The sequence below is a fragment of the Diadema setosum genome, chromosome 4 (assembly GCF_964275005.1).
Source record: "Diadema setosum chromosome 4, eeDiaSeto1, whole genome shotgun sequence".
NCBI classification, from domain to species: Eukaryota; Metazoa; Echinodermata; class Echinoidea; order Diadematoida; family Diadematidae; genus Diadema; species Diadema setosum.
In genome coordinates, this window is record NC_092688.1 from 24,114,734 (window position 1) to 24,127,936 (window position 13,203).

The window sequence follows — 13,203 nt, forward strand, 5'->3', positions numbered from 1 at the left end:
CACTTTTGTCGCAAAACAAAAGCACACTCTACTTTTCTTTTTCAAAAATAATGGGGAATAATATTACCCTTGACATACGTCAGTAACAAGTCGAAGAAATGTGCACTTTATTCAAAAAGTAGTTTTGTGAAGTAATCGTTTTATTTTCCTTATATCGTTGTACGCATATGCCACCATACACTGTGGTAGTCTTACTGCACTGATACTTGAAAAAAAAATACTAACTTTTGGACGCATTGTCCGATTTCCCCCAAACTTTCGCTGATTTGTTTTACTTATATTGTTGCCTTCACTCAATTCACGTGTATATGAAGGTGAACTTGAACTTAAATGTTTCATCGGGATGCCTGCAAAGATGAGTCGGTCCATTTCTATCTTTCTTCACTTTTTTTTTAAGCATTCTTATATGCATGGGAGCCTATCAACATCCTGCGTCAGGTACTGGTACATCGGCCTGATACGAATGTATCTATGATCAAACGTTACTGCCATCTTCAAAAAGGGTGAGCAGTTGTATATATGAACCTGTCCTGTGTCTCTAAAATGTGTGTTGCAAGGTGTTAGAGCACATCTTAACTAGTACAATAATGAATCACATTGATAATTACTTAATTTCTCCAGTTTGTGATCCACCATCTCCTTTAAATTTGATTTTAACTTAACTTACATAATCACCAGTAGATAAGCTTCGGGCGATGGCTAGAGCAGGTAGAGGGTAGAGTTTGAGAATTATGCATGACACGAAACTCTCGCAGAAGCTATGAAACTATTACGGCATAAGTTTGACAATGAAAGAGCAGTCAAGCCTCTGAAAGCTCGAATATTTTACACTCCTTTAGTAATTCTTGTACAAGACTAAAATCGGGGTTTTATAGGTGATATTGTCAGTGACTTGTACCAATTTAACGTCACGGGTCACATATGTGAACGTGTTTCATAAAACCAACATCCACCATTTGATTTTACGTGAGCACTCGAAAAAGGCAAACAGGTCAACAGAGTCAAATTTGCGTGTTCATGTTTTCACACCATTTTGAAGTTTGAAGTTAAAAAAGAAAAGAGTGTAATCAGCAGTTTTTCTACAACCCCTTTTCTTTTGGAAAAGTATGATTACGTATGTCTTAAAGGCCCCTCTTCATTTTTAAACGAAAAAAAAAAAATCTTTTTTTGCACTGTTTACTTTGTACTTTTATAACTTTAGAAAAGCTGATGCAACTGCTTTAATTGTCATTATTAATGGACAGAATGCGTTAATAGAGCATGCCAAATTTCAGCTTGATCTAATAATCCCTTCGTTATTGTTGCTGTAGTGGTTTACATCCCGTTTTTGTCCCATTCATTAATGGCTAGCACGGGTAGGTAAAGAAAGGGCATTAATTTATCATTTCCAGATGAAACAAAACGCCAGCATTAGTACTTTAGTTCTAAAATGTGAGTTTATTGGGGATAGAAACAGCAATGTACAAATGTTAATCAGTATCATCAATGTCTAAATATTGTTAAATGTATAAAATATGAAAAACAATTGTAAAAAAAAAAATGTTGTCGTTATGGTTTATTTAGTAATAATGATGTCTCCTTGCATTTTAGGATTTGTCGCATTTATATATATGTATATATATATATATATATATGTAGCAGGACCAAAATTAATCCATCTATTACTCCTTTTTCCCCAACTTAGAAAAGTTATCGGGCTTCTATATTTGAAGTGTGAATGTTCCCATGTTTTATAGTGCACCCAAATTACATAGGCTAGAGGTTATTATGATGGATGCAGCAAAAGTTATAGTGTGTGAACAGGCTTAGCTGATTTTATCCGGCCCTGACAAGGAGTCACTTGTCCTAGCCAACCCATGCTTACAGTAGACCCATACGCCCGGTATGTTGTTTTCAGGTTGTTCCCCTTCCTTGAGCGGTAGGGTAGTCCCTTGTTGTTGCTTCACGTGTTGGGGAATGGACTTATTTACGACTATTAAGTTCCGGACGTGGACAATGCTGAGCTGTTAGAATCAATGCATATTGAAAGACGGTTTTGTGCAAGCTTTATTCTTCTTTATAAAACAATGGGAATACAAAGAAAATGTTGTGTAAGCTCAATTTTTGAAGAGTCAGGACTTTTTGGACAAAGGATGCGTGACATGACATGTCCATCATGATAAATTAACCAATGGAGATTTAATATTCAAATTTAGCACTCTAGGACCATTCCCCCAAAAGAATATTTAGGAGAAGGGAACCAGTAATAAGTCAGGATTAGTTAGTTCATTTGCATATACCCAGTTAAGGCGGAGTAATTATGACTGCATAATGAAGTATAAATCCCCCATGTTTTCCCCTTCCGACTCACTCTCGGCTACCATTCCCACTCTCGGCATCCCTCATCCCCCTCTCGGCCGCCCCATCTCCTGTCCTCTACACCTACTTCATCGCCAGTAATATGTACTAACCCCTTAGCGAGGAATACTTCAAAGTTTTGGACTCCAACTGAAATAAAGTAAGCCCTGCGAAAGCAGAAAGTTTTGGAACTGATCTTCGCCGATTGAGTCACCAATATTTAGGAGAAAGGGACTTTTCCCGCCGATCGAGTCACCAATAAAATAGAGGGAACTTTTCACGTCTCGCCGAGCCGAGGAAACGGGACTTGAATTTGCACAAGTGCAATTCTAAATGTACGTCACCGTCCTGCAAGTAATGAGTTCCAGAAATTAATTTGATCCCGATTTGTTCCCGATTTGCTCCCGATGGGTTCCTGAATTGTTCCTGGAGGAGCCAGAATCGCGAATCGACCCAACTGAATTAAGTGCAACCAAGTTCAAGACTGCAGCGCATCTCGCAAAGTATTTCATTTATTTCTTTCCACGTGGACTTTCGCGTTGCATGTGAGTACTCAATCCACCCCTTTTAACCCATTTTAATTGTACTAATTGCCCTCCCATTCCCTATCCTGCCCTTCCCCTTTATAATAATTACCAGTGCTGACAAATTGTAATTTCTCTACATGTACAACTAGTCAATTATTGACACAAGTAATTTGCTATGTATGAGTGTTGAACATGAGAATTCAAATGTGATTGTTGGACATGTTTTAACGTTTTGGTTATATTCCATTGTTTGGAATATAATAAATAAAGTGACACATACCTCATAAAGCAAGTTTCCAAGTCCTTTATTTTGCTATCTAAACAATTCTTCCTTTAATTTGGTGGTTCATGTAAACTTTCTAACCCCGGAGAGTGGTGATGTATTAACGGACCCATTGCCCATCCCGGGACGCGATTTCCTCCTCTCCTTAGGGAAGGATAATCGGCGTTGTGTTAGACGGAACTCACGACCCTCGCGTCGATCAGCACGATGCTCTAATTACCCTTTTATTTAGAATTTTGGTTATAGTCAATTGAACATTAAGAGAAAAAAAGAAGAACCTTTAAACGGCAGGTTTGGAGTTTCCCTGCATACACGAGAACTTGGAAACTTTGGTACTTGTATAGGATTACTTTTCCCCTCTTTTGATTTGTTTGAATTGTTTTTGATATTTGAACATTTTAATTTTTGTGTGATTGATTTTATTCATTATTTTTGTTTAAAGATTTTGCGTTTGATGGTCATTATCTATGAGTTGATTATGATCTCAGTCATCTTCATATTACATTTGCATTGGTCATCGAATTAGTATAGGCCTACTTGGGTCTAAATTTGATCTCACTGTGCGTGAAGGTGATGCCCAGTTTATTTCAGTATGATTACATATTCGTGTGCGATGTTTTTTTTTTCTGAAGGCTAAGTAGGTATATTTTCCAAATTTGTCGATGAATTTGTCGATTTAATTCATGCACTGGAAAAAGATGACAGCAGAGTGTGTTGATGAGTGCTAATGAGTTGAATTCATAACTGCAGTTCTGTTTGTTTTGCTTTGCTATCTTTTTTTTGTATGCTTTATTGCGTCCTCTACTCAAGATCTACATAGATTTTGTGTAAATTTAGTTGTTTGCTGTCCTCAGCCCATTGTCTTTTTTTTTCCTTCGTTTGCCATCAATTTTTCGGCCCGTACAGCCGTAATTCATTTTATTGAAATGGCAACTTTGCAGGGGGACCGCATAGTTTTGGTACGTAAAATAGATTCGGGTGCAGCCCACACACCCTGGGTAGGCTTGTCCGCCGATCCCTGCGGGGTGAAGCAGGGCAACTAGTACTAAATATGGGAGTGGATGCCACCGTGGATGATGTAGTTAATAAGTTAGAGGGATTCTACGGTACAGTGGAGTCGGGGGCGGTGTTGCTCCAACAACTATACTCAGAAAAGCAAAAGGTAGATGAGACGATCACAACATATAGTGCCCGCTTACAGCTCTCCATCGATCGCGCTGAACAGCGAAACGGCATTTCGCCATCAGCAAAGGATGAGACCCTGCGCGTAGTTTTTTGGAAAGGATTGTCGAACGAAACCCTAAAACAGTCGATAAGACACAAATATGAGTCTGTCCAGAACTTCGATGAACTTGTGCGCATAGCCAGACAGGTTGAACAGGAGTCCGAGGATTTCCACAAATTTCACTCCCCGTCCCCGCGCCCCCGCCCCAGTCGTGTAGGCATGCACGTCTCCCAGGTCGAACGGCCTAAATCAGCCCTAGAGAAAGAGGTGAAGGAGCTACGCGAAAAGCTCCAGGAGATAGCCATCATGAATAAGGGACCCTCTAACTTCAGATCCTCTGGGCCCAATTCACGTAATCCCCGTCCCGGCCCTTGTTACAATTGTGGACAATTTGGACATTATGCTCGGGAATGTCGGGAACCCCGAGCAAGACCCCCTCCCCCTCCCTCTCAATCCTTTGCGCCACCCATGGGTCTCATGTCTCACCCACCCCCACTTCCACCCCACCCCAATAGTTTCCCATTAAACGGGATGGGGCCTCTGCCGCGGGGCGGGCAGTAGGCCTATCGAACCGGCAGAAGTCAGTGACCCAGGGCCCCCCTCAAAAGACAATCGGAATGATATTAACAGCTAATGAGACTACAGCTATTGTTGATGGGTATAATTGTAAATGTTTGGTGGACACGGGATCTCAAATCACAACCCTGTCGAAATCATTCTATGACAAACATTTATCTCATGCCCCACTTTGTAGCATTGATGATCTACTTAGAGTTGAAGGAGCAAATGGGCAACCGGTCCCATATCTAGGTTATGTAGACCTATCCCTCTCTCTCCCAGGGTCCCTACCTGAGGATAATGAACTTGATGTACCAATTTTGATTGTGCCAAACACTCCATACAACCAACAGGTACCGTTGTGTGCTGGGACAAATGTCATCCAAATTTGTATAAATAGAGGAGTGTCAATGTGTGGACAGGATTTTGTGAAGGAAAATCATGCTGACCCAGTTTGGCAGTTGGTATACATGAGTATGCAGGTGCATGTAGGGGTCAATTCGGGAGGAAGGATAGGGACCGTCAGAAATTCAGCCAGGCGTGCAGTTAAAATACCCCCCAAACAAGCTGTTGTTTTGGAAGGAGAAGTTCCCCTCCCCTACTCTGGTAGAGTCTATGACGTCACAGTAGAACCCCGGGCTCAGTCTAGACTACCAGCTGGTTTGGTCATAGGTCAAAATGTCATCACCATCGATGAAGAGAGAAGGAAAACAAATAGAGTACCTGTGCTGGTCCAAAATCCAACTGATAGTCCTATTTGGGTTTATCGCCAAACGGTTTTGGGTGAGTTGTACTTGTGTGAAGTTCAGAATCATTCCCAACAGCTAATTGAAACAAAGAAGGAAAATAATGTAGATGAAATTGTAGAAGGGCTTGACTTTTCCGATTCCCCCGCTTCTGATAGTGAAGTTAATAAAGTTAAACAGATGGTAGGGAAGTATTCTCATGCTTTCAGTCAGTCTGATACAGATTTAGGACACAGTAAGATAATCGAACATTCCATTCCCCTGACAGACCCACAGCCTTTTCGGGAGCGCTATCGGAGGGTACCCCCGTCACTCTATGCTGAATTGCGCGAACACCTCGAATCGATGCACCAGGCAGGCGTTATTAGAGAGTCATTTTCGCCCTATGCAAGCCCAGTTGTTTTGGTACGAAAGAAAGATGGGTCGTTGCGATTTTGCATTGATTTTCGAAAATTGAACCAGAAAACCGTCCGTGACTCGTACGCCTTGCCCAGAATAGACGAAACCTTGCAAATGATGCAGGGCGCTACGTGGTTCAGTTCGCTAGACCTGAAGTCGGGGTACTGGCAGTTAGAGATTAATGAGGCAGACAAACACAAAACTGCGTTCGTGCTCCCCCCTCCCCTAGGTCTCTGGGAATGCAATAGAATGCCATTCGGGTTATGTAATGCCCCGAGCACCTTCCAGCGCGCGATGGAGCGATGCCTTGGCGAGTTGAACCATTCGTGCTGTGTGGTCTACCTAGACGACATTATCGTATTCGGTCGGACTGTCGAAGAGCACATCGCAAATCTGGAGAAGGTTATTCAGCGACTAGACATGCATGGCTTTAAGCTAAAGGCAACAAAGTGCAAACTTTTGCAGACAAGTGTCAAATACTTAGGTCATGTTTTGTCGGCAGAAGGGATTGCAACTGACCCGGAAAAGACAGAGACAATCAGAAACTGGCCCACCCCACAAAATGTCAAGGAATTAAGGGCTTTCCTTGGATTGGCTAGTTATTACAGGAAGTTCATTCCAAATCTGGCCAAGATAGCCAGCCCTTTAAATGCGCTGCTCGGTGGACCCCGGAAGAGAAAGGGAAAAGGTAAACACAAGACCCCATCCCCTGCTGCCCCTCCCCCATGGGTCTGGGCTAAGAAACAAAATGATGCTTTCCGGGAGATAAAAGAAAAGCTAGTGAGCCCCCCTGTCCTCCAATACGCCGACTTTTCGAAGCCCTTTATACTCCATACGGATGCGAGTACGACCGGTCTTGGGGCTGCATTATATCAACTTGACGAGGAAGGTAGGGAGCGAGTAATAGCGTACGCAAGCCGATCTGTAAGCAGAAGTGAACAAAACTGCCCCGCCCACAAATTGGAATTTTTAGCTCTGAAATGGGCTGTGACCGAAAAGTTCCATGATTTCCTGTACGGCAATAAAACGCACGTTTTCACCGATAACAACCCATTAACATACGTGCTCACGACAGCCAAACTCGATGCCACGGGGCATAGATGGTTAGCGGCCCTTGCAAATTATGACCTGAAATTGACATATCGATCTGGCAAAACGAATGTTGACGCTGATATTCTCTCTCGCCGTCCGCCGACAGAGCATGCGCAGTCCGAGCCCCGTAGGTCCAACGGGGAAGCCCCCGTCTGCGAAGACACAGTTCATGCGGTGATAGATTACGCATTGCATGTTAATGTTGATGAAAGCCCGTACGCAGAGCTAGTCGAAAACAGTGATGATGAAAGGGAAGGCGCGTGTACCCCCGACGTATCCAGAGTCACCTTCCCGAATGAACCCCCAGACTGGCCAAAAGAACAGAGAAATGACCCGGTTATTAGTAAGGTGATAACATACGTTGAAAGTGGAGTCCTGCCCCCTGTAGGTCAAAGGAAAAGGGAGGAAACTGAAGTTCAAATGTTGTTGAGGGAATGGGATAGGTTAGCCATGAGGGATGGTATCCTTTACCGAAGAAGGGTTGTGAATGACAAGCAAGTGTGGCAACTTGTCCTTCCTAGGAAGTATCGCCAATTAGTCCTAGAGTCTCTACATGATGAAACAGGCCATCTCGGAATAGAGCGGACAACTGAGTTGGTCCGGGATCGATTTTATTGGCCTTTTCTGAGTCGGGACGTCAAAAGTCATGTCAGCATTTGTGGACGCTGTGTACGCAGGAAGGGTACTCTGAACACACATAACACTGCCCCCCTAGTTAATATCAAGTCTACCAGACCCCTGGAATTAGTATGCATGGACTATCTGACGTTAGAGGAGTCAAAGGGAGGGTATAGCAATATTCTCGTCATTACTGACCATTTTACCCGATATGCTGTAGCTGTTCCTACACGAAATCAAACTGCGAGCACCACTGCCAAAGCTTTGTTCGATAACTTTTTGGTTCGTTATGGTTTTCCGGAACGTCTGCACTCAGACCAAGGGAGAAATTTTGAGTCTGGTGTGATTCGGCAGCTGTGCAAACTAGTGGGTACACAAAAATCTAGGACCTCCCCATACCATCCCCAGGGTAATGGAAGTTGTGAGAGGATGAATAGGACCCTGTTGAGTATGCTCGGAACACTTTCAGAAGAAAAGAAAAGCGATTGGAAATCCCATGTTGCCCCTCTCATACATGCGTACAATTGCACGAAACACGACACTACCGGGTTTTCCCCTTTCTACCTCATGTACGGTAGGCATCCCCGCCTCCCCATTGATATGTACTTAGGGCTCAATGCTGGAGATGATGACGCATCACACGATAATGCGCCAGGATATGTCTCGGGTCTGCGAGACAGACTATCATATGCATACAAACTCGCAGCAGAGCGCAGCGATAAAGCCGGTGTTCGGAATAAGGTCACATATGATAAGCGTGCACGTGAAAACAAAATCGAGAAAGGTGACCGTGTGCTGATTAGAAATGTAGGGGTCATAGGTAAACAAAAACTTGGCGACAAATGGGGTAAGGTTCCTTATGTAGTTATAGAGCAGCCGAATGCCGATATACCTGTATATAAGGTCCGCCCAGAAGTAGGCACAGGGAAAACTCGAGTTTTGCATCGTAATCTCTTATTCCCGTGTAACTTTCTTTCGAGAGAGACTCGCCCCAATAATCAGCGCCCCTCCCCCAAGAGAAGGATTCCCCCGGTAAATGAGAACAACGAAAATCAAACCTATGATCCCGTCGATGATGACGTAGAGGAAAATGAGGTAACGGCCTGGAATATTCCAGCCGTAGGAATAGAAGAGGGTGCATCCTCGGGTGTAGACACCGTGGATTTTGAGACCCCTCTAGAAGAGGAAACACATGAGGTTTCTGCTATTCCCGATACCCCTGGGATTCCCGAAGTTACCCAGGTACCAGACTCTCCAGGGCAAGGTGTGCAAGAGACCGCCTCTCTTGAAGAGGAGGATCGTCAACCCAGACGGTCGAAAAGGTGTCCGCATCCCCCTAGTAGGTTGGCGTACTATCATAGCCAGGTAATTCAACCAGTTGTTGAGAATGAGGCAGGTTGTCTTGTTTTGTATGGCTTGATAATTTTGATGTTTGTGAAAATTGTGTTTCTGGTGTTCTCACTGACTGAGGTATTTGTGAGTGTTGGATTGGTGCTGTCAGTACTTTTGCTGTCATCGTTTCCTAGCATAAAGGGACAGTTTGTTGACATTAAACGCGCGCGCAAAACACCAATTTGTTCAAAGTTCAGGATGCAAGACGAAGAGATTGTTCGAAAAAATGGAGACTCAGGAAGGTAGAAAAGAAAACTACCAACTGGTTTGATGTACTCCAATTAATGCATTTAATTTTGTTGTCGTCATGCACACTGGATCGAATTTAGACTTATTTGATGTAGGCTGGCGAGTAAGTTAGCTTTATGTTTTTAGCTTTAATTGATCTTACCAGCTGAGGCTAGGTAAACATTTACGGTTTGGCTCGTAAAACATTGATTTTGTTGTGAAGATGTAAATAATAGTATTTACACTAGTGATGGTTACAACGTATCACATTTAATTTGTTTCTTCCTTTTTTTTGACAATTTGACAATTGTGATGAAATGAGAGAAAATGGACGCTCAAGGGTTGTCCTGCTTACATGATAAACCTTATTAGGATTTATCCGAGCGAACAGCTGATTTGCTCTCAAGAGAACAGTAAAGAAATATTGGAGCTGTTTGGTTTAATGTGAAATTATCGGCCAATATGTCGGAATGCTAATTCATTGATTTATTTCGTTAATATTTGTGTCCTTAGTATGTTAATGATGAGACTTCATTGGGTAATATTATGCTTTGATTTTTGGGTTGAAATGGTTATTAACCTTAACTATTTGATGAGCATGTGTGTAGTGCACACGAAAGAGGTACGTCTAATTTGTACTTTCACCAATTTTATAGTTGGTTTGTTTTTTTTACTCGCTGGCATTCTTTGTTAGTGTAAATATTGTAAATAGATTCTCTTTTTTTTTTTGTTGCTGACAAGTCTCACTTAAGGATTATGCATTTAATTGGTAATACAGTCTTATAATCGGGACTATGACTTAGCTCCACTGGGCTTTGGACGCTAGGATGTTAAACGCTGAGTCTCGTTAAGAGAAATATATATATAGTCTGATTTTTTTGTTGTGTTTTGTTAGTATCCTAACTATGTGTAGGATAATTGATGTCAGTTCAATTCAGAAATAATTGAAATAATTTTTATTTTGATGTTAGGTTTATAATTTGTTTAACTGATTTTTTAACAAGTTTTGGGTTTAATGATAAAAGCTCATGGTATAATTTTATTTCATAAATCAGGATATCTGATATTTTATCATTGTAAAATTTTCGACACGCAAGATATCTATTGATCAAATTCGAGTTTATTATTAAACTAGTTTTTACATCTGGTGTCTGGTTGAGGCATGGGTAAAGGTAGCAGAAAATGATGTGGCATATATCCTCGTAATTGCCAACGTGCGAGTGGTTATGATACGTACGATATTTTATATAATATATTATTCCATGTTTTGAGTTTTGTGTTCAGCCTATTCATAGAGGTAATGGCATTTGCTATCTGTTATTGGAAGTCAATACTGTGTGTGTAGTAATATGTATGGACATGTCTTGCGTTTACGCATAATGTAAATAGAGTTGGTTAGTAGGTACTGTATGTGTCACTTGGTAAATGTAATGATTTATGAAGAATGTTATTTTTAAAGCGAATGTCGAGGACGACATTTTTCCTGGCAGGGGGGAAGATGTAGCAGGACCAAAATTAATCCATCTATTACTCCTTTTTCCCCAACTTAGAAAGGTTATCGGGCTTCTATATTTGAAGTGTGAATGTTCCCATGTTTTATAGTGCACCCAAATTACATAGGCTAGAGGTTATTATGATGGATGCAGCAAAAGTTATAGTGTGTGAACAGGCTTAGCTGATTTTATCCGGCCCTGACAAGGAGTCACCTGTCCTAGCCAACCCATGCTTACAGTAGACCCATACGCCCGGTATGTTGTTTTCAGGTTGTTCCCCTTCCTTGAGCGGTAGGGTAGTCCCTTGTTGTTGCTTCACGTGTTGGGGAATGGACTTATTTACGGCTATTAAGTTCCGGACGTGGACAATGCTGAGCTGTTAGAGTCAATGCATATTGAAAGACGGTTTTGTGCAAGCTTTATTCTTCTTTATAAAACAATGGGAATACAAAGAAAATGTTGTGTAAGCTCAATTTTTGAAGAGTCAGGACTTTTTGGACAAAGGATGCGTGACATGACATGTCCATCATGATAAATTGACCAATGGAGATTTAATATTCAAATTTAGCACTCTAGGACCATTCCCCCAAAAGAATATTTAGGAGAAGGGAACCAGTAATAAGTCAGGATTAGTTAGTTCATTTGCATATACCCAGTTAAGGCGGAGTAATTATGACTGCATAATGAAGTATAAATCCCCCATGTTTTCCCCTTCCGACTCACTCTCGGCTACCATTCCCACTCTCGGCATCCCTCATCCCCCTCTCGGCCGCCCCATCTCCTGTCCTCTACACCTACTTCATCGCCAGTAATATGTACTAACCCCTTAGCGAGAAATACTTCAAAGTTTTGGACTCCAACTGAAATAAAGTAAGCCCTGCGAAAGCAGAAAGTTTTGGAACTGATCTTCGCCGAGGGAGTTTGAAGTAGTTTTAAGAAGTTTCAAAGTTTGTCTGTAGCTTTTTATGAACCTAACTGTGTATGTCAGTGTATTTGTGTGCGTAGTGAAATTAGGTACATGTATTCAGGAAGGAGTATAAAAGTAAGCCCTGCGAAAGCAGAAAGTTTTGGAACTGATCTTCGCCGATTGAGTCACCAATATTTAGGAGAAAGGGACTTTTCCCGCCGATCGAGTCACCAATAAAATAGAGGGAACTTTTCACGTCTCGCCGAGCCGAGGAAACGGGACTTGAATTTGCACAAGTGCAATTCTAAATGTACGTCACCGTCCTGCAAGTAATGAGTTCCAGAAATTAATTTGATCCCGATTTGTTCCCGATTTGCTCCCGATGGGTTCCTGAATTGTTCCTGAGTTGTTCCTGAAATGTTCCTGTCCTGAATGCCCCGGAGGAGCCAGAATCGCGAATCGACCCAACTGAATTAAGTGCAACCAAGTTGAAGACTGCAGCGCATCTCGCAAAGTATTTCATTTATTTCTTTCCACGTGGACTTTCGCGTTGCATGTGAGTACTCAATCCACCCCTTTTAACCCATTTCAATTGTACTAATTGCCCTCCCATTCCCTATCCTGCCCTTCCCCTTTATAATAATTACCAGTGCTGACAAATTGTAATTTCTCTACATGTACAACTAGTCAATTATTGACACAAATAATTTGCTATGTATGAGTGTTGAACATGAGAATTCAAATGTGATTGTTGGACATGTTTTAACGTTTTGGTTATATTCCATTGTTTGGAATATAATAAATAAAGTGACACATACCTCATAAAGCAAGTTTCCAAGTCCTTTATTTTGCTATCTAAACAATTCTTCCTTTAATTTGGTGGTTCATGTAAACTTTCTAACCCCGGAGAGTGGTGATGTATTAACGGACCCATTGCCCATCCCGGGACGCGATTTCCTCCTCTCCTTAGGGAAGGATAATCGGCGTTGTGTTAGATATATATATATATATATATATATATATATATATATATATGGCAGGATGTTTTATGATACAATTGACCTACACATATGTATCAAATATGATGACTCGAACATACTTGAAATCACTTCAGAATTGAAGGGGTCGGTGCATTATAGTGTTAACCCACACTTTGGTGAAAAATGAGTTACATGCATTTACACCATCCTGAATCACTGCTCTATAATGCCTAAAAATGTCATCTTGAAATTTAAGCAATAAATGGGTTTTTAATAGATGCAGGCATCTTTTTGCCCCGAAAAGTAATCATATCTTAAAGGCAGGAATATAATGCTAAGCCACACTTTTCAAGATGGCGACCTCCATGGTAGCAGTAAGAAGGGTGTCATAAAAATATCTAAATCTGAACAGTGAGGA

At 41.6% G+C, this 13,203-nt stretch overlaps 1 pseudogene; it reads right to left on the minus strand.

The window, feature by feature from the left end:
- Window positions 1-11,076: 11,076 nt before the first annotated feature.
- The window catches only part of LOC140227731 (uncharacterized), a 31,017-nt pseudogene continuing 28,890 nt past the window's right edge, over window positions 11,077-13,203 (minus strand).